Source organism: Camelina sativa, chromosome 9 (assembly GCF_030686135.1).
Source record: "Camelina sativa cultivar CO46 ecotype springtype chromosome 9, ASM3068613v1".
Classification (NCBI taxonomy): Eukaryota; Viridiplantae; Streptophyta; class Magnoliopsida; order Brassicales; family Brassicaceae; genus Camelina; species Camelina sativa.
In genome coordinates this window covers 3299847-3321902 of record NC_141888.1, presented here as the reverse complement: position 1 = coordinate 3321902, position 22056 = coordinate 3299847, and the positions used below count along the sequence as shown (strand labels likewise).

The following is a 22056-nucleotide window of genomic DNA, read 5'->3' as shown; positions in this document are numbered from 1 at the left end:
CTTCTCTATCCAAATAAAATCATAACATTCCTAATCGAAATGCATGAGTCTAATACAATATACATGTATTACTTATCTTCCTGATATGAAACAAGCTTTCTTCATTCTGGTTTATTCGCTTTTGTTTGAATGAGTTTTTTTTTTTTTTTTTTTTTTTTTTTTTTTTTTGAACAACCACTTTTGTTTGAATGAGTAATCCTCACTTTAGACCTGAAACATATTCACTGTATCATTATCCTTTCACCAAGATATTTTATGTAGCTTGGAATCTGAATGGGATAATAAAGAGCAAAAAACACTATGACCTCTATAAAGAGATGGAGTCTTGGCTGTTTTGCATGATTGTTCTTACAATCCACGACCAACAAAATAATCTCTCTCAAAATGGAACACAGAAGGCTCATTGTAGTCCATAAAAAGTAATACCACCTGACCTTCACTACAGAACAGACCTGACGAATATATACATGAATTTATGCTAAATATTTTAATTGAAACATTTAGCAGGGAAAGAAATGAGAGAGACATCAAAACTTAAGGCTTTTAATGTACCTGATAGCTATTGCGGTGAAACCTCTTGGTGGAATCCACAGACAACAGCTATCATTTATCTAATGGAATCTTTCAAATCCCCCAAATAGCATCTGCTATTCTGCATCACAAGGATTATTGAGCCCAAAAGATGCATGTTAAAAAAAACATCTAAGAACAAACTCAAGAGAGTAAATTAAGTATGAAGAGACGTAGGGTCATGTTCTCAGTCCACGATAGAAGCCTAAACTTTTGCTTCCTAGTATCTAAAACAACAGGAGTAGAGTTATTTGACAGCTGCCCATAACAAACTAATCAGTTTTTCGTCAGAAAATTCAATCAAAAATTATACCCATGAAATGAAAGGAAAGAAAAGAGCTTAGATAATAAGTTTAAAAACAAACCTTAAATTTTGACCCGTGAGAAACCTGAGATATTAACAAAGAAATAATCCGGTATATAAACAATTACACATACCCCTAAGGTTCTTCAGGTTCAAATTTCGAAGATGTAACTTACGATTTGAAATACCTTCACAATTTGAAGTTTTTTTATAGCTCCACCTTAAGCTTTCCGAGTTCCTCCTCCGTCTTTCTCAAGTGTTGACTTCACCTCAGTGGACACATTGCCAGAACAGAAAGATATACAAGAATTGAAGTAAGATTCAGCTGTAACTTACAGAGCATTAGGAACAATGGACTGTGTTTCATCTTCTTGGGCAGAAAACTGAATCTGCAGATCGAAAGCAATCAATCATTCAATTATACTATAGCGTACAATGAAAGGGCCATGTTCGTGATATTCAAAGTCTTCAAACACTTTTTTACCTTTTAGCTTAGAATGAAGAAATATAAATCTATCACTCAGCCAAAGTTTCCATAATGAATTTTTGCCATCTTACGCCCCAAGAATTTGCATACAAAGAAAAGAGAAAATATGTATGTACGTAACCTGTAATATGAAAACAGGATAGAAATTTAGTTTCTGAAATTTGCATAGCTTCACGCAATTGATATGGCACAAGACCTTTTCTTAGGGATCCTTTTATTCCGCAGACAAGTTCTTCCATTTTTCTTCGTTCATCTCTGCAACCTGCAGGAGGAGACCACCAACTTACAAACTTCTCTATTAAAATATAATCATGAACTCAACAATGTTATTAAAAGCCTTCTAATCGAGATAAAGAGAGAAATACAAGAACCTCGTATAATAAGCTTACCTAACTATACTTACCTAATCGAGATAAAGAAAGAAATACAAGAACCTAGTATAATAATCGAGGTAAGATTCAGCTGTCAAACTAACTATACTTACAGATCATTTGCAGTCTGCATCTCCCATTAACGCATCTCAACTTTGCTGCAAAAAAACAAGGATGAGCCAAATTCAGAGAGTAAATTAAGGAATAGAGAAAAAAAAGGAACAGAGTTATATGATAGCTGAACAACATAAACGACATTGACACCAACACTCAATAATTACAAGTTTCCCTTTAACAGTAGAGACCTTTTTTACCTTTTAGCTTCAAATGAATAAAAATTAATCTACCACTCAAGCTATTACTGACTTTTAGTGATTCTTCCAACTGAGCAACTTTGTAGAACTTCTCCTATTCATATATCATGGTCTCCTTTCTTTGCCAGACATGTGATTGTACAGGGGGAAGTGAGTAACTGTTGCCATCTTACTAACAGTGGTCTCATAAGGATTTTGTTGGCTTACTTAGGTTCTCATATAGAGCTTCTCCTCGTCCACCTCAAACGTAACTTTCGAAATAGTTTCTGCTAAACATAAACACATGTTCATTAGTTTCTAGTAATATCCCACTTAGCTAATGAATGAAAACTTTGTGGCACCCTACACTACTGATCGTAAGGGTGAGAGGACAAAACCAAAGGACAAGGGCAATCAAAAGATACCTTTTAGACCCTCTAGATGATCTGGTTTGTCTTTCATAAATTTGTGATGAAGCTCCTCAAACTTGGCAACTTCATACCTACAAGATACTCCCATTGCAAATATGGATCATGTCAGCTGCTTGTTCCTTTCTAAATATTTAGATATCACCTTGGGATTTTTTTTCAGACCTCCTTTGAACTCTTCGACTTTCAACAATAACAATCCCAGCAAGGCAGTAACATAGATCTTTCTCAAGTGTTGATTTCAACTCATAGATCTTTGCCTTTACCTCAGTGGACACACTGCCAGAAAGATATACAAGGATTGAGGTAAGATTCAGCTGCCAAACTAACTACACTTACAGAGCATTAGAACCATGGAGTTTATTTCATCTTCTTAGGCATAAAACTGAATCTGCAGATCAAAAGCAGGAATATGGTCACAATCCTTAGATGACTTCCTTGAACAATTAGTAAATTCATACTACTACATGCCAAAGCTAAATTATGAAAATCCATGAGTGCTTCAGAGTTGAGGAACAAAAAATAGAATAACTAAACTTAAAAAGCTTCATTTCTAGATTACGTTTGTCTAGCTTATGTCAATTGGTCTGGCTTTATATTTGCTTCTAAGCCTAGTTAGGAACCTGGTACTCAAACCTTGTGCTATGAGGTAATCCCGAATCTGGTTGCAAGTAAACGACAAAGTCTCAATCCCTGAAAATAAACCATAAAAACCAAGAAGATGACATACATCCATAAACCATTAAAACCAAGACAGGAACATGTGACCATGAAAAAGCTATGATGTTCAACAAATTTGTTTATTGCTCCAGTTTTTAGCTTTTATCCAAAACTTCATATTTCTTAGCTACGGATTGCAGTGCTTTAAGCTGCAAAATCCAAAAATAGTTTACAAATGAAATTGTGTACCATCAGTGAAATTACCTTCTGCATTTTAATGCTTATAGATTTTAGAAAATGAATGATTAGCTTTAATTACAAACAATATTGTTACTTACCTGCCTTCTTTTTTTCCAGTGATTCTTCTAATTGAGCAAGCTCTTCTGTGTAGAACCTCTCCTGATATCATTGTTTTCTCCTTTTCCGTACATGTGTTATTACAAAGGGAAGATGTCAAGTTAAGTAATGTTGCCATCTTATTAACAGTGATCTCATAAGGGATATAGTGTCTGCCAAGTAGTAATTATACTTTAACGGTTATGATGATTTCCAACTTTACTAGTGATAGAATATTTTGTTGACACCGAACCAAAGGGCAATCAAAAGAATACCTTCTAAACTTTATCTTTCATGGATTGTGATGAAGCTCGTCAAACTTGGAAGCTTCAAGATATTCTCACACTGCAGATATGGATCATGTCAGCTCCTTATAGTCTTGTACCTTTGTAAGCAATAAAGGGTTAAATATCATCTTGGGGACATTTGTACTGACCTCCAAAGTTTTGTTTGCAGTTTGTAAGTCAAGGGCAGAATTAATTGGCATGCTTCCATCTATATCTTATCTTGTAAGAAAACCATTTACTGACTACTAAGCATGGGAGATCAGAAATCCATTCAAGCAACATAGCCAACTTTTCTTTCTCAAGTTTTAACTTCAACTCATGGATCTTTGAGTTTACCTCAGTGAATAGACTCCCAAAAAGCTAAACAAAGAATCAGGGAGCATGAGAACCCTGCAGTTCGTTTCCATCTTTCAGTTTAAATAATTTTCTCTCTCAAGAACAATAATAGCCAAAATCATACTAGTCGATACAAGAACTTAATGATAGAAATAGACAGAGATAACAAAAGACTAAAGATCTAACTTATATATAATCAAATTTTATAACATTGATTTCCTATGGTACCAATTTACATCGGAGAGATGCAGCATACATTAAGAAATCAAGGAATCAAATAAGAAAAAAAAACAGCGAATCAATTATGTACGTAAACAAGGAAGTATGCAAGTATACATACATATTTTCGTCTATGAATGTATGCATATATCCATGAATGTATGTATGCGAGTAAGAAGGAAACAAGAAAGCACGCACAAGGGAAATAAGGAATGAAGCACGCAATGAAAAGAGCAAAATAGCTCATGTGGAAGCAAGCAAAGAGGAAAGTGGGAAAATAAGTCAAGCATGCAAGCAAAATATGAAAGAATTAAGTAAGGAAACATCCAAACAAGTTAAGCAACGAATGATATATATAGTAAACAAAGATCAAAGAAACAGAGATGGAAGCAAGATAATCATGTAGCCAAATAACGAAAGGAAGAAGTAAGGAAACAAAGAATCAAAAGGCAAGCACGCAAACAAGTTAATAAATGAACAGAGAAAATGAGAAAGCAAGAAACAAAGAAAGCATTAAGTAAATGAGTTAAACTAGCATGAAAGCAACTAGTGAAAGAAACAAGCAAACACAAGTTAAGCAAGGAAGTGACTGTTAATCATGCAAGTAAAGAATCAAGGAAGCAACCATGTATGAATGCAACTAGTGAAAGAAACAAGCAAACGCAAGTTAAGCAAGGAAGTGACAGTTAATCATGCAAGTAAAGAATCAAGGAAGCAACCATGTATGAATGCAGCTAGTGAAAGAAACAAGCAAACGCAAGTTAAGCAAGGAAGTGACAGTTAATCATGCAAGTAAAGAATCAAGGAAGCAACCATGTATGAATGCAACTAGTGAAAGAAACAAGCAAACGCAAGTTAAGCAAGGAAGTGACGATTAATGATGCAAGTAAATAACCAAGCAATGAATCAAAGGAAGCAACCCATGCATAAATGCAACTAGTGAAAGAAACAATCAAACACAAGTTAAGCAAGGAAGTCACGGTTAGTGATGCAAGTAAAGAATCAAGCTGTAAATCAAGGAAGCAAAAATGCATGAATGCAAGAAACTAAACATAAATGTATGCTATGTGCTAAGAGATATAAGAGATCGACCTAGATCATGTTATTATAGGAACCAAGGACCATAACATTATTATTCTCCGTGTTTCCGTCTATCACCTGTTCAATCTCTATAGAATTCTGAAAGTATATTAGCTATAAAATATGTTACTACATAAAAACAAAAGAGATGGTAATTTCGAGTTATAAGAGAAAAAAATTTGAAATTCTAAACTGAAGAGAAAGATGAAACATACCTGGGAATGGGAGGATAGTTACATTTAAAAACTAAAGACAACTTACAAGTGGATTTCGTGCGTGGCTGGTTGATCGTCTTATTTTACTCCAAGATTAAGTTCTTCCATAAACTTCTACCACTGCTCACATGATCTAGAAAATAGATATTAGCTAACTTGTAGTGGATCCTACGCCCCGAAAATTTGAATACAAAGAAAAGATAAAGTATGTATTACTTACCTTGAGTGATTCTTTCAGTTGAGCAAGCTTTTCTTTTACCTTCAGCCTTTCATTGCTTTCCATATATATCTCCTTGTTCAATAATATGCAAATAGGTTACAATTTTTTTAAATGTTTCATTGATTCACACAGTTGATATGGGACAAGACCTTTTCTTTTGTTCAGCAGAAAAGTTCTTCCACTCTTCTCCGATTATCAGCAGAAAAGTTCTTCCACCTGTACTAACAATTTATCCGCACAAATTAGCTTTAAGACCTCAAAAATTGTTTAACCTCTCGCAAGGCAGCATTTCTTATTAGGCACCAACACTTAATAAATCAAAGTTCTCTTTGTAAGCCTCATCACCAATACTATCTATTCTCAACTTCTTGTCCTGCATTAATTTTTCCTGAAAACCAAAATGACATTAATATATTCATGTCCATGTGCAAACCTACATGACAAAAACCATGTTTTACCATAAAAAATACCTGAAACTGCATATGTTCAGATCAATGATCATAAACTTGTTGAAAACTCTCTTCTATAGTTCCCCTGTTGAAAATGCACATTTATCAACTAAAGTCGAGACAGAGATAATATCTGATAATATAAAAAACAAGAGCATCAAATTTACAATACCTTGTCCACTCATATTTCTCTTACTAAATCATGTCGTTCTCTACTGAAAATGTTGTATTGGTTGCCAAACCATGAACACTTACTAACAAAATTTAATGGAAAAAGCAGAAATTCATCATCTTATAGTAGCACAAAGATTTCTAAGAATGATAAAGTTGAAAGTGGAAACCTGGACGGTGAAAATTGTTCCAAAAGCGGGAACCATAGATATTCTTCTCTTGGATTATGAGAGGAAATGACTAGACCTTCAAAATAAAAATTTCACGGTCAAAGAAGGCAAGAAAATTATTAAGTATATTCTCACTTTTGCAGTTGCAAGAAACAAAAAAAAAAACAGAAGATATTATTTTTAGAACGCATTTTTTAGTGCTGAAACTAGCTTTTGACGTCCGACTCAAATGGCTGCAACAAAACAAAAAAAAAAGAAGCAAAAATCTCTAGTTAGAACCAGCGGAAGTGAAACTAACCAAGTTGAGTAATGTTGAAAGAAAGGCTATTACTTACCTGCCTTTTTTTCCACTGTAATTCTCATGGAGAAAGCTCTTCTGTGTAGAACCTTCCCTGATATCATTGTCTTCTCCTTTTCCGTACATGTTATATTACAAAAGGAAGGTGTCAAGTTGAGTCATATTGCCATCTTATTAACAGTGGTCTCATAAGGGATTTTGTTACCTAACTGATGTTAAAAGTGAAAGATGACAAACCAAAGGAACCGTTACATACATGCCTCTCTATTCTATATCCTATGGAGCATTAGAACTATGGAGTTTATTTCATTTCTTGGGCAGAAAACTGAATCTGCAGATTAAAATCATGAATATGTAAGTAACAAAGGAACCTGGGACGTATTGCTCCCCTTAAATTTTGACCCGTGAGAAACCTGAGATATTAACAAAGAAACAATCCGGTATTATAACAAAGGACCAAAGGTATACGAATCAGTAGACAAAACAGAACAGTATGCGATCAAATTCGATTCCGGACAAAGATTCAGAACACAAAAGAAACATAAAAGAAGATATGATACCATAGAAGAGACGAGACTACTATGCGTGTCTTCGTGCGATATACCATCAAGTCTCGTTGAAAACAAAACAAGAAAATCCTTTCATCAAAACAGAAGGAATTAAGAAGTTCATTAAGGAATTAAGAAAGAAATTAAACATGTATGCAAGGAAGCTAGAAGGTCATCAAGGAATTAAGAAAGAATATAAGCAACCAAAAAAGTTAAGGATATAGAATATACGAGACTTACGTTATGAGTAGCTTGAACAAAATCCAATGATCATTAATTACCCTTTCACCAAGTTAATTTATGTAATCTAAATGGGATACTACAGATGAGATAACAAGGATGAGCGAAACTAAGAGTGTAAATTAAGTAAAGATATATAACCTTGTCAAAACAAAAGGAATAAAGTTATATGATAGCTGAAAAACATAGACACCAACACTCAATACTTACAAGTTTCCCTTTATAGCCTCATCACCAAGATTCTATACTCCACTGCTTGTCCTGCACTTAATAATCGCCAAACCTGCAGCACTTGCCATTTGGATTTATCACATTTTCTAGTGGTAAAATTATCACACTACGAACATTGCTCTTTCACTGAGCCTGAAGAAATCATCTCTAGTAAACTGCTTCTAGTGGAGACAAGAAAACCTAAAAATGTTTCCAGTCTGACAAAGAAAAGTGATAAATATTATACCATAGAGAGCGATTAACATAATCTAGAACAAAGAATTACAGAAACACTACCTTGTTTGTTAATAAAAACAATCCCGTTGACACGAAAAAAATTAATGCAAAATGCTTAGAGACTAGTACTTTTATCCTTCTCCAGCTACTAAGTTAGAGCAAAAAAAGAAAGCAAACATCACTAGGCAGAACCACTAAAAGTGAAACAAGCCAAATGATGTTTCATAAATTGACCCTTCGCCATATAAACCATTTTTCACTTTTAGATTCACACGATCACTTAAGAGTATTTAATCTTCTACTGCATAAGAAGAAAGGAGAAGATAACATACTTGGGGAGAAGATAAAAAGCACAACCATTGGAGAGGTCCGTTGCAATAGACCTGAAATAAGGATAACAGTGTCTAAGAGATATGCGTCATAATATTATATGATTCTGATTAGAGAACACAATAAACCTTCAAAACAAAGACACAAACTTTGGATATAAATATTAATTTTACCTGAAAACCAAAATGACATTAAGATGTTCATGTTCATGTGCAAACCTACATGACTAGAAATCATGTCCATGTGCAAACCTACATGACTAGAAACACGTTTTACCAAGATTGTCATCAATTCCATCAGATATTGAGCTCTACCTTTGTCTATAGACATGTCTTGTTGTTATTGACTGGCAGAAGCCCTTGCCAGCACGTGGAATAAGTAACTAACCTTAGTGGTATTGTTGGTTTCCCTTCCTTGAGAATTTGGAAAGCTTCTTTATCCTTTTCTTCTCGCTCATGCTTCTTCCATATATATCTCCTTGTTCAATAATAGACAAACAGGTCAAGAAATTTTGTTTCTTTGAACATTTCACACAATTAATATGGGAGAATACCTTTTCTTAGAGACCCTTTCGTTTTGCAGACAAGTTCTTCCACTCTTCTTTGATTCATCTCTGCAATTCAACCGCACAACTTAGCTTTAAGAGCTTAAAGAATAGTAAAAAACACGACTATAATACTTGCATATTACATTACTTATCTCAAATTCTCGTAAAGCAGCACTCCTCTCGTAATTATGTAGGCAGATATATGTTGTTTAGGCTTCAAGGGATCCTTTAGTTTCCTAAAAAATGAGAATGCTGTCAGTTTTCTTGCTTATTCAGACTATAAAAACAGTTCGCGAGTGAAAAATATACATATATTACAAATTGATGTGGACATCATCATCTCAGCTCGTGTCTCGAGGTCTCTGTAAACTCTAACCAGAACTTTGGCGTTGTCCTGAAGAGCAGTTCTTCATCTATAGTCTGCGAAAAACTGCAAACCGAAAACACAAGTGTTTCAGAGCATGAACCATAATGAACTTAAGCTTACAATGAAAATTTACCTGGAGATTAAGGCGAGATTGTGTTTAAGTAGTCTTGTATTAGGTGATTTACCTAAGCATATTCTGGTTGAATTGAGTAAATTAAAACCTTATTCTGGTTGAATTGAGTAAATTAAAACTTACTTAGCGATAAACTTGCTTGTCTGTTTTACTCGCTTATTGAAGCTTTACAATTTTCTGGAGCAGCATCCGTGATTTGAGTGTCACTCAAGCTTATCTTATTATCAAGTTGTTGACATCCTTCTCCCAGCTGTTTTAATTAATCCCTGCTTCGACTGCTAGTTAGATTCATGTCTCTGAACGGTTGTCAATTTTTCTCCCTGTCCCAAGAGAAAGGCTTTTCATAAGAGGGAGTGATATAAGCACTAGAGGCATCAAGTTTCTGATAAGGTTAGGCATGTCTATTCACGTGCTCAGTATCCAAGACAACTAAAAAAGTAACAAAGACTTGACAAAAGATCATGTAACGTTGACTTATTTTAATACCCAAAAACAAAGAACTGCAAAAGATTTTAGATTGATTCGTCATTGGATCTGATATTGAGCTACCTTTGCCTATCTCGTCTCATTCTTATGCATGAAAGATGTGTCTTCGTTATGGACTGGCTGACCCCAATATGATTTTCTACTACTCGCTAAATACATGTGAGGTAGATACTAACCTCGGTGACATTTACGATTTTCCCTTTATTGAGAGCTTCTTTGTTCTCCCTTTATTGATAGCTTCTTTGTTCTCTTCCCCTCGCTCATGGCTTCTTCTACCTTCAGCCTTTCATTTCCTTCCATATGTTCTGATCAATGATCATGAAGATGAAAACTCTCTTCTATAGTTCCCCTGTTGAAAATGCACATTTATCAACTAAAGTCGAGACACAGATAATATCTGATACTATAAAAAACAAGAGCATCAAAATTACAATACCTTCATTCACTCATATTTCTCTTACTAAATCATGTCGTTCTCTACTGAAATGTTGTATTGGTTGCCAAACCATGAACACTTACTAACAAAATTTAATGGAACAGAAATTCATCGTCTTATAGTATCACAAAGATTTCTAAGAATGATAAAGTTGAAAGTGGAAACCTGGACGGTGAAAATTATTCCAAAAGCGGGAACCATAGATATTCTTGTGAGAGGGTGAAAGAGATTGGAAATGACTAGACCTTCAAAATAAAAATTTCGCGGTCAGAGAGGGCAAGAAATATATTCGAGTATATTCTCACTTTTGCAGTTTCAAGAAACAAAAAAAAAACAGAAGATATTATTTTGTGAAAATGTTGTTTTAGAACGCGTTTTTTTAGTGCTGCAACTAGCTTTTGACGTCGGACTCAAATGCCTGCAAAAAAAAAAAAAAAAAAAAGCAAAAATCTCTAGTTAGAACCAGCGAAAGTGAAACTAGCCACGTTGAGTAATGTTGAAAGAAAGGCTATTACTTACCTGCCTATTTTTTCCAGTGTTATTCTCATGGAGAAAGCTCTTCTGTGTAGAACCTTCCCTGATATCATTGTCTTCTCCTTTTCCGTACCTGTTATATTACAAAAGGAAGGTGTCAAGTTGAGTCATGTTGCCATATTATTAACAGTGGTCTCATAAGGGATTTTGTTCCTTACTTCTCTCCTTGTCCTCCTAACTTGGAAATAGTGTCTGAAAAGTAGTAATTAATCTTCAACAGTTTTGATGATATAATATTTTGTTGACACCCAACACTACTGATATTAAAAGTGAAAGATGACAAAACCAAAGGGCATTCAAAAGAATACCTTTTAAACTTATCTTTCATGGATTTTGATGAAGCTCGTCAAACATGGAACCTTCATTCTTCAAGATATTCTCACACTGCAGAAATGGATCATGTCAGCTCCTTATAGTCTTGTATCTTATCTTGTGAGAAAACCATTTACTGACTACTAAGCATGGGAGATCAGAAATCCATTCAAGCAACATAGCCAACTTTTCTTTCTCAAGTTTTAACTTCAACTCATGGATCTTTGAGTTTACCTCAGTGAATAGACTCCCAAAAAGCTAAACAAAGACTGAACAAAAAATCAGGGAGCATGAGAACCATGCAGTTCGTAACCAGAAATGTGCTCACAATCCTCAAATAATTTTCTCTCTGAAGAACAATAATAGCCAAAATCATACTAGTCGATACAAGAACTTAATAATAGAAATAGACAGAGATAACAAAAGATTTAAGATCTAAATCCTCTGGTTCTATAAAATACCGTTCTTCAGCTGAGGTCGATTGGTCTGCATGTAAATTGATTCTAGCAAGCAAGTTAAGGATAGAAAGTAAGGAGCAAATAATAAAAAACTCCGTAAATAAGTAGAGAAATTAAACATGTATGTAAGGAAGTAAGGTCATTAAGGAATTAAGAAATAAATTTAACATGTATGCAAGGAAGCTAGAAGTTGTTGGCATCCTTCTCCCATTACACTCACCCTGCAACAACCTTTCATTCTTAATTTTTGATCAGTAACAAGCTTCTCTCAACTGTTCTGACTCCACAACTTCGACTGCTAGTTAGATTCATGACTCTGAACAGTTGTCAATCTCTCTCTCTGTCCCAAGAGAAAGGCTTTCATGAGAGGGAGTGATGTACATACTAGAAGCATCAAGTTTCTGATAAGGCACCCGGACATATCTGAATCAAAGATAATTATATTAGCAACCCACATTGTCTATATCTCTGAACTAAAGCAAACGATAACAAAAGATCATGTAACGTTGACTTAATTATTTTTATAAAAAAAAAACAAAGAACTGCAAAAGATTTTAGATGGACTCGTCACTGAATCTGATATTGAGATCTGATATTGAGCTACCTTTGCCTATCTCGTCTCTTCTTTGTTCTCTTCGTCTCGCTCAAGGCTTCTTCTACCTTCAGCCTTTCATTGCCTTCCGTGTATATCTCCTTGTTCAATAATATGCAAACAGGTTAGAATTTTTGTTTTTTTTTGAACATTTCATTGATTCACACAGTTGATATGGGACAAGACCTTTTCTTTTGTTCAGCAGAAAAGTTCTTCCACTCTTCTCCGATTCATCTCTGCAACCTGCACTAACAATTTATCCGCACAAATTAGCTTTAAGAGTTTAAATAACAATAAGAAAAGAGACCATAATAATTGTATTTTACGTTACTTACCTCAAAAATCGTTTAACCTCTCGCAAGGCAGCACTTTTTATAAGAAGCAATTAGGCACCACCACTTAATAAATCAAAGTTTCCATTTGTACTCTCATCATCACCAGTACTCTCTATACTCCACTTTTTGAGAACAAAATCAATCAGAACTGTATATATAGACGAAGAGAAATATATCGTTACATACATGCCTCTATTCAGGTTTTTGCCAGCAACTTCTTACGGCGATCCTTTTGTTCTACAGACAAGTTCTTCTATTCTTCTTCATTCATTTTTGCAACCTGCGAGAGGAGACCAGCAAAACAAACTTCTCTATCAAGGTATAATCATGAACTCAACAATGTTACTGAAAGCCTCCTAATCAAAATAAAGAAAGAAATTAAAGAACCTAGTATAATAAGCTTACCTATCATCCTGACATGAAACAAGCTTTATTCATAACGGTTTTTGTGCTTTTGTTTGAATGAGTAATCCTCACTTTCGACCTGACAAATACCCAATGATCATTAATTACCCTTTCTATACTCCACTTTTTGAGATCAACAAAGTAATTCGAGAGATCAACATAACTTAAGAGAGGAGTTTGAAACTTGCAAAGGTTTCCTGCAAGAAAAGAACAGAAACTTACAAACTACTCTATCGAGATAAAATCACGAAGTTAACAATGTTACTGAAAGACTCCTAAACGAAATAAAGAAAGAGATACATGAACCTAATATAATATATATGTATTACCTATAATCCTGGCATGAAACAAGCTTTCTTCATTATGGTTTTTGCAATTTTGTTTGAATCCTCACTTTCGACATGACAAAATACCTAATGATTCACCAAATTAATTTAAGTATCTTGGAATCTAAATGAGATACTACATATGAAAAATTACCATGACCTCTATAAAGAGATGGAGACTTGGCCATTTTGCAGGAACGCAGCAGATGCATTGTAGTTCCTAACTTGAATCCTGCAAGGCATACATTCCACAGGATAAGCATGTAGCGAAATAACGAAAGGAGGAAGTAAGGAAACAAATAATCAAAAGGCAAGCACGCAAACAAGTTAATAAATGAACTGAGAAAATGAGCAACCAAGAAACAAAGAAAGCATCAAGTAAATGAGTTAAGCTAGCATGAAAGCAACTAGTGAAAGAAACAAGCAAACGCAAGTTAAGCAAGGAAGTGACAGTTAATCATGCAAGTAAAGAATCAAGGAAGTAACCATGTATAAATGCAACTAGTGAAAGAAACAAGCAAACGCAAGTTAAGCAAGGAAGTGACGATGAATGATGCAAGTAAATAACCAAGCAATGAATCAAAGGAAGCAACCCATGCATGAATGCAACTAGTGAAAGAAACAATCAAACAGAAGTTAAGCAAGGAAGTGACGGTTTGTGATGCAAGTAAAGAATCAAGCTGTAAATCAAGGAAGCAAAAATGCATGAATGCAAGAAACTAAACATAAATGTATGCTATGTGCTAAGAGATATAAGAGATCGACCTAGATCATGTTATTAGAGGAACCAAGGACCATAACATTATTATTCTCCGTGTTTCCGTCTATAACCTGTTCAATCTTTATAGAATTCTGAAAGTATGTTAGCTATAAAATATGTTACTACATAAGAACAAAAGAGAAGGTAATTTCGAGTTTAAAATTCTAAACTGAAGAGAAAAATGAAACATACCTGGGACTGGGAGGATAATTACATTTAAAAACTAAAAGATAACTCAGGAGATCGAAACGAAGGCCCTATCCTTTCTTTTGACTCACATCCAGTTCGCGGTTTCTATCTTACATTGAAATCTGAATGAGATACTACAGAGAAGAAAAGACCATGACCTCTAGAAAGATACCACTACCAAATGATAATCTCTCTCAACAAGGAACGCATCAGACTCATTGTAGTTCCTTAATTGAACCCTGCAAGTCAACAAAAAAAAAAACATAGACACCAACACTTAATTACAAGTATCCCTTTATAGTCTCATCACCGACACTATGCTCCACTTCTTGTCCTGCACTTAATATGAAAACCAAAATGACATTAATATGTTCATGTCGTGACCATCAATTCTACAACTGCAGTGGAAAAAATACCTGAAACTGCATATGTTATGATCAAATGGTCATGAACTTGTTGAAAACTCTCTTATATTGTTCCACTGTTGAAAATGCACATTTAAATTTACAATACCTTGATTCATTCACTACCAAATCATGTCGTTCTCTGCTGACATGTTGTATGGGTTGCCTAACCATGCACACTTACTAACAAAATTTAACGGAAAATAAGAAATTCATCATCTTATAGTAGCATAAAGATTTCTAAGAATAATCAAGTTGAAAGTGGAAACCTGGACGGTGAAAATTGTTCCAAAAGCGAGAACCATAGATATTCTTCTCTTGGATTGTGAGAGGGTGAAAGAGATTGGAAATTACTAGACCTTCAATTCATGCTCCACAACTTCCACTGCTAGTTATATTCATGTCTCTGAATGGTTGTCAATCTCTCTCCCTGTGCCAAGAGAAAGGCTTTTCATAAGAGGGAGTGATATAAGTGCATCAAGTTTCTGATAAGGTTAGGCATGTTTATTCACGTCCTCAGTCTCCAAGACAGATTGTCTATATCTCTGAACTGAAAAAGCAACAAAGAACAGACAACAGATCATGTAACGTTGACGTATTTTTATACCCAAAAACAAAGAACTGCAAAAGATTTAGATTGATTCGTCATTGGATCTGATATTGAGCTACCTTTGCCTATCTCGTCACATTCTTATGCAAGAAAGATGTGTCTTTGTTATTGACTGGCTGACCCCAATATGATCTTCTACTACTCGCTAAAAACATGTGAAAGATACTAACCTCGGTGACATTTACGATTTTCCCTTTATTGAGAGCTTTTTTGTTCTGTTCCCTCGCTCATGGCTTCTTCTACCTTCCGCCTTTTATTTCCTTCCATATGTTCTGATCAATGATCATGAACTTGATGAAAACTCTCTTCTATAGTTCCCCTGTTGAAAATGCACATTTATCAACTAAAGTCGAGACACAGATAATATCTGATACTATAAAAAACAAGAGCATCAAAATTACAATACCTTCATTCACTCATATTTCTCTTACTAAATCATGTCGTTCTCTACTGAAAATGTTGTATTGGTTGCCAAACCATGAACACTTACTAACAAAATTTAATGGAAACAACAGAAATTCATCATCTTATAGTAACACAAAGATTTCTAAGAATGATAAAGTTGAAAGTGGAAACCTGGACGGTGAAAATTGTTCCAAAAGCGGGAACCATAGATATTCTTCTCTTGGATTGTGAGAGGGTGAAAGAGATTGGAAATGACTAGACCTTCAAAATAAAAATTTCGCGGTCAGAGGGGGCAAGAAATATATTCGACTACATTCTCACTTTTGCAGTTTCAAGGAAAAAAAAAACAGAAGATTTATTTTGTGAAAATGTTGTATTTAGAACGCATTTTTTTAAGTGCAACTAGCTTTTGACGTCGGACTCGAATGGCTGCAACAACAAAAAAAAAAAGCAAAAAACTCTAGTTAGAACCAGCGAAAGTGAAACTAGCCAAGTTGAGTAATGTTGAAAGAAAGGCTATTACTTACCTGCCTTTTTTTCCAGTTATTATTCTCATGGAGAAAGCTCTTCTGTGTAGAACCTCCCCTGATATCATTGTCTTCTCCTTTTCCGTACATGTTATATTACAAAAGGAAGGTGTCAAGTTGAGTCATGTTGCCATCTTATTAACAGTGAGGGATTTTGTTACCTTACTTAGTTGTTCCAATCGCATATAGAGTCTCTCCTTGTCCTCTTAACTTGGAAATAGTGTCTGCCAAGTAGTAACTAATCTTCAACAGTTTTGATGATATCCAGCTTTACTAGTGATAGAATATTTTGTTGACACCCAACACTACTGATGTTAAAAGTGAAAGATGACAGACCAAAGGAACCGTTACATACATGCCTCTCTATTCTATATCTTATGGACCATTAGAACTATGGAGTTTATTTCATTTCTTGGGCAGAAAACTGAATCTGCAGACTAAAATCATGAATATGTAAGTAACAAAGGAATCTGAGACATATTGCTCCCCTTAAATTTTGACCCGTGAGAAACCTGAGATATTAACAAAGAAACAATCCGGTATTATAACCAAGGACCAAAGGTATACGAATCAGTAGGCAAAACAGAACAGTATGCGATCAAATTCGATCCCGGACAAAGATTCAGAACACAAAAGAAACATAAAAGAAGATATGATACCATAGAAGAGATGAGACTACTATGCGTGTCTTCGTGCGATGTACCATCAAGTCCCGTTGGAAACAAATTCTTTCATCAAAACAGAAGGAATTAAGAAGGTCATTAAGGAATTAAGAAAGAAATTAAACATGTATGCAAGGAAGCTAGAAGGTCATCAAGGAAATAAGAAAGAATATAAGCAACCAAAAAAGTTAAGGATATAGAATATACGAGACTTATGTTATGAGTAGCTTGAACAAAATCCAATGATCATTAATTACCCTTTCACCAAGTTAATATATGTAATCTAAATGGGATACTACATATGAGATAACAAGGATGAGCCAAATTAAGAGTGTAAATTAAGTAAAGATAAATAACCTTACCAAAACAAAAGGAATAAAGTTATATGATAGCTGAAAACATAGACACCAACACTCAATACTTACAAGTTTCCCTTTATAGCTCATCACCAAGATTCTATACTCCACTGCTTGTCCTGAACTTAATAATCGCCAAACCTGCAGCACTTGCCATTTGGATTTATCACATTTTCTAGTGGTAAAATTATCACACTACGAACATTGCTCTTTCACTGAGCCTGAAGAAATCATCTCTTGTAATCTGCTTCTAGTGGAGACAAGAAAACCTAAAATGTTTCCAGCCTGACAAAGAAAAGTGATAAATATTATACCATAGAGAGCGATTAACATAATCTAGAACAAAGAATTACAAAAACACTACCTTGTTTGTTGGTAAAAAGAATCTTTACCAACAAAAAATTAAAAGTGAAAAAATTAATGCAAAATGCTTAAAGACTAGTACTTTTATCCTTCTCCAGCTACTAAGTTAGAACAAAAAAAGAAAGCAAACATCACTAGGCAGAACCACTAAAAGTGAAACAAGCCAAATGATGTTTCATAAATTGACCCTTCGCCATAAAAACCATTTTTCACTTTTAGATTCACACGATCACTTAAGAGTATTTAATCTTCTACTGCATAAGAAGAAAGGAGAAGATAACATACTTGGGGAGAAGATAAAAAGCACAACCATTGGAGAGGTCCGTTGCAATAGACCTGAAATAAGGATAACAGTGTCTAAGAGGAATGCGTCATTATATTATATGATGTTGATTAGAGAACACAATAAACCATCAAAACCAAGACACAAACATTGGATAGTAATTTTACCTGAAAACCAAAATGACATTAATTTGTTCATGTCCATGTGCAAACCTACATGACAAGAAATCATGTCCATGTGCAAACCTACATGACTAGAAACACGTTTTACCAAGATTGTCATCAATTCCATCAGATATTGAGCTCTACCTTTGTCTATAGACATGTCTTGTTGTTATTGACTGGCAGAAGCCCTTGCCAGCACGTGGAATAAGTAACTAACCTTAGTGGCATTGTTGGTTTCCATTCCTTGAGAATTTGGAAAGCTTCTTTATCCTTTTCTTCTCGCTCATGCTTCTTCCATATACATCTCCTTGTTCAATAATAGACAAATAGGTCAAGAAATTTTGTTTCTTTGAACATTTCACACAAAAAATGGGAGAATACCTTTTCTTAGAGACCCTTTCGTTTTGTAGACAAGTTCTTCCACTCTTCTTTGATTCATCTCTGCAATTCATCCGCACAACTTAGCTTTAAGAACTTAAAGAACACAGTAAAAACAACACGACTATAATACTTGCATTTTACATTACTTATCTCAAATTCTCGTAAAGCAGCACTCCTCTCGTAATTATGTAGGCAGATATGTGTTTTGTAGGCTTCAAGGGATCCTTTAGTTTCCTAAAAAATGAGAATGCTGTCAGTTTTCTTGCTTATTCACACTATAAAAACAGTTCGCGAGTGAAAAAGATAGATATATTACAAATTTATGTGGACATTATCATCTCAGCTCGAGTCTCGAGGTCTCTGTAAACTCTAACCAGAACTTTGGCGTTTTCCTGAAGAGCAGTTTTTCCTCTATAGTCTGCGAAAAACTGCAAACCAAAAACACAAGGGCATCAAATTTATAATACCATTATTCACTCACATTTCTCTAACTAAATCATGTCGTTCTCTGCTGAAAATTTAACAAAATTAAGGTTTCTGTTTAATCTGGCTCTATATAGCTCAAAATTTTAAACATAAGAGCGGAGCTTGAAACTTGCAAAGGGATCTTGCAAGAGAAGAACAGAAACTTACAAACTACTCTGTCGAGATAAATCACGAACTTAACAATGTTACTGAAAGACTCCTAATCAAAATAAAGAAAGAGATACACGAACCTAATATAATATATATGTATTACCTATAATCCTGGCATGAAACAAGCTTTCTTCATTCCGGTTTTTGCAATTTTGTTTGAATCTTCACTCACTTTCGACCTGACAAATACCCAATGATTGACCAAGTTAATTTATGTAGCTTGGAATCTAAATGAGATACTACAGATGAAAAAACACCATGACCTATATAAAGAGATGGAGACTTGGCTATTTTGCAGGAACGCAGCAGATTCATTGTAGTTCCTAACTTGAATCCTGCAAGGCGTATATTCCACACAAAAAAACCATATGCAGTCTCATCTCCCGAAAACGCATCTTAACTTTGCTGCGAAAAACAAGGATGAGTCAGTTATGAGAGTAAATTAAGTGAAGATAAATAACCGCATAAAAGTACTATTCCATCAGCTCATATGCATCATAAAATGACAAACCATAATTATTGTTTTGGATATAAGAAAGTCAAAATATCGACAAACTCACTTAGCCATGAGATATTCTTCTAAGGAAGAATGGATCATTTGTTAAACTTGCTGGCAACCAGCAGCAGCATATAGACATAGAAACAAAGTTTTACCTGGAGATTAAGACCAAATTGTGTCCATAATTGCAGTTATGGTAAAACAATTCTCTGATGTACTCAAGTGACAGAGACCTTATACACGTGCCATAGCAGAGATAGAATCTTAATCAAATATGCACAGCATCACAGGGATCACAGGAAGTTAACCATCAAAAAAATTCAAAATCATTTAACATGAAAGTAAAAAGGGAACCTGAGACATAGTGCTCCCCTTAAATTTCGACCCGTGAGAAACCTGAGATATTAAAAAAGAAACAATCCGGTATTATAACCAAGGACCCAAAGGTATACGATCCAGTAGACAAAACAAGACAGTATGCGATCAAATTCGATCAAGTTGAAGAAATATAAAAGAAGATACAATAATACCATAGAAGAGACGAGACTACTACTATGCGTGTCTTTGTGCGATGTGCCATCAAAGTCCCGTTGGAAACAAAACAAGCAAATCCTTTCATCAAAACAGAGCCGAAGAGCCAACAAATCAGAATCAAATCTCAAAACAATTTAAATTGAAGGATACGACAATCATCTTCGTTCTTTAGGAGAATCGTCGTCCTTGATTACCTATGACACAAAAACAGTAGTCACACAAACGATCGATCTTGTTGTACCAACATATATGAGAATCATCAATGGCGGAGCGTGAGAGAGATGAAATTGAAAGAGAGAGAGAGAGAGAGAGAGAGAGAGAGAGAGAGAGAGAGAGAAGAAGATAACATAACCTGATCGCGCTGACAATTTCGATGACGGAGCCCTAGAATAGGAGAAATATATATGAGAATCATAGAGTGACAGAGAGATTGGTAAAATTGAAGGATTCAGAGAGATGATAACATAGGACCTGATCGGAGATGGCTCTCTCTCTCTCTCTCTCTCTCTCTCTCTCGGACTTTTAGAGAAGGAAGACGAGAATCCAAACAACGGTCACAAGATTGATTGAGAAGTCTCTTCTGGGTTTATCAATTGAGAACCCAAACAACGGTCACAAGATTGATTGAGAAGTCTCTTCTGAGTTTATCAATTGAGAACCCAAACAACGGTCACAAAATTGCTTAATCTCTCTCTTTCTCCATTTGCTTCGAAATTGATTACTTTTTCAGATTTAAATGAAGTTTCACGTCCACAATTTGTGACCGTTTAGAAGAGTGACGTGTCGGTCAATTCAACTATACAACAAAACTTACATTTTTTAACCACACCAGTCTTCCATTAAACCCAAATTCAAAACCGTTAACTTTCTTTCTAATTCTTAGAATCTTAATCCAACGGCTATAATAAAAAGACGACACTAAACAACAACGTTAGCCAACATTAGATTACGCCCACCTCCTCCTTTTCCTTTTTCTTGGATAAAACATATTTCGTTTAAATTAAAAAATCTAGCTGTTGTGCAATTATTCAGAATTTTGCTATACAAAAAAAAACATGGAATTATCTAGATATTTGCAAGAAACAAAGGTTGTAAAATCATCGTAATACGGAAAGTACAATATTTGTTGTTGGAAATCCAAAAGGTTTAAATTTAAGGTAAATTAAACATGTTAAACATGTTTAATATAGTTAAGTTATAAACATTTCACTACAATCATATTGTATATCCACTTTTATTAATTAACTAGTATTACATGATGACATTGTTATTGAGCATATAAATCACTTGGTTTAATAAATAAAGATCAATTATTATAGATGCAAAGTCTTTCATCCATCAAAACAAAACGCATTTGCAATTGAAACTATTTTTTATAACTGCACCAAGCTTTTACGTATGTTATATTATGAAGAACAAATTCTATCAAAACACAAATGATCGAGAGGCTAGCTAGCCCGGACACATTTTGATATCATATAAGAAGACTTTAAATCTTTCACCATCTTAAGTTTGTTAAGCTTCCCAAAATGAGTTGATGAACTCATACAATGGCATTTTCCCCTTTTGCATAGAGCTTCCCTACTTCTGCAATTGGCGGCAGCATTGCATTCTTCTCTGGTCTTGCAAGGGGCAAACGTTTGAGCAACTGTGAAATATATCAGTCCACACTAAGATATGCTATATGTAAAAATCTAACAAATATTTAGCTAAAAAACTTGTGAGAGATTTAGAAACTTACAAGGTATCAAGAGTAAGAGGAGGAAGAAAAATACTACTTTTGATGTCATTTTTTTATGATTTGAGTATAATATCATAATATTTTTAAAAGAATTATGACTTCGGTCTTGCAATTTATATTGTACATCTTTTTGGGTAAAAGAACATTGATTT

General features: G+C 34.5%; 2 long non-coding RNA genes and 1 other non-coding gene across 4 annotated transcripts; all 3 read right to left on the bottom strand.

The window, feature by feature from the left end:
- Positions 1-76: 76 nt before the first annotated feature.
- LOC104710311 (uncharacterized) lies at positions 77-7965 on the bottom strand. The gene is made up of 23 exons (XR_015566828.1): positions 7455-7965; positions 6932-7307; positions 6428-6829; positions 6277-6340; positions 5807-6194; positions 4073-5719; positions 3886-3950; positions 3725-3794; positions 3452-3531; positions 3090-3322; positions 2619-2844; positions 2451-2527; positions 2254-2312; positions 2047-2165; positions 1846-1890; positions 1558-1623; positions 1359-1482; positions 1211-1263; positions 1051-1121; positions 936-959; positions 553-652; positions 306-452; positions 77-210 (listed from the first exon to the last, which is right to left on the bottom strand). It is a non-coding gene; the product is annotated as an uncharacterized LOC104710311 (transcript).
- A 2463-nt stretch (positions 7966-10428) lies between these two features.
- LOC147937659 (uncharacterized) lies at positions 10429-12853 on the bottom strand. Of its 2 annotated transcripts, XR_015566834.1 has the most exons (10): positions 12660-12799; positions 12511-12567; positions 12337-12425; positions 11953-12155; positions 11736-11777; positions 11509-11623; positions 11271-11346; positions 11121-11154; positions 10948-11035; positions 10429-10846 (listed from the first exon to the last, which is right to left on the bottom strand). It is a non-coding gene; the product is annotated as an uncharacterized LOC147937659 (long non-coding RNA). The 2 variants fall into 2 exon arrangements; XR_015566833.1 differs by lacking the exons at positions 10429-10846; positions 10948-11035; positions 11121-11154; ... (1 more) ...; positions 11509-11623; positions 11736-11777 and having other exon boundaries at positions 11790-12155; positions 12660-12853.
- Positions 12854-17449: 4596 nt separating this feature from the next.
- Positions 17450-20285, bottom strand: LOC147937658 (uncharacterized). Its single transcript, XR_015566829.1, has 12 exons — positions 20160-20285; positions 19984-20025; positions 19691-19784; positions 19394-19535; positions 19234-19309; positions 18811-18922; positions 18641-18728; positions 18495-18554; positions 18331-18420; positions 18117-18202; positions 17952-18002; positions 17450-17588 (listed from the first exon to the last, which is right to left on the bottom strand). It is a non-coding gene; the product is annotated as an uncharacterized LOC147937658 (long non-coding RNA).
- Positions 20286-22056: the final 1771 nt, after the last annotated feature.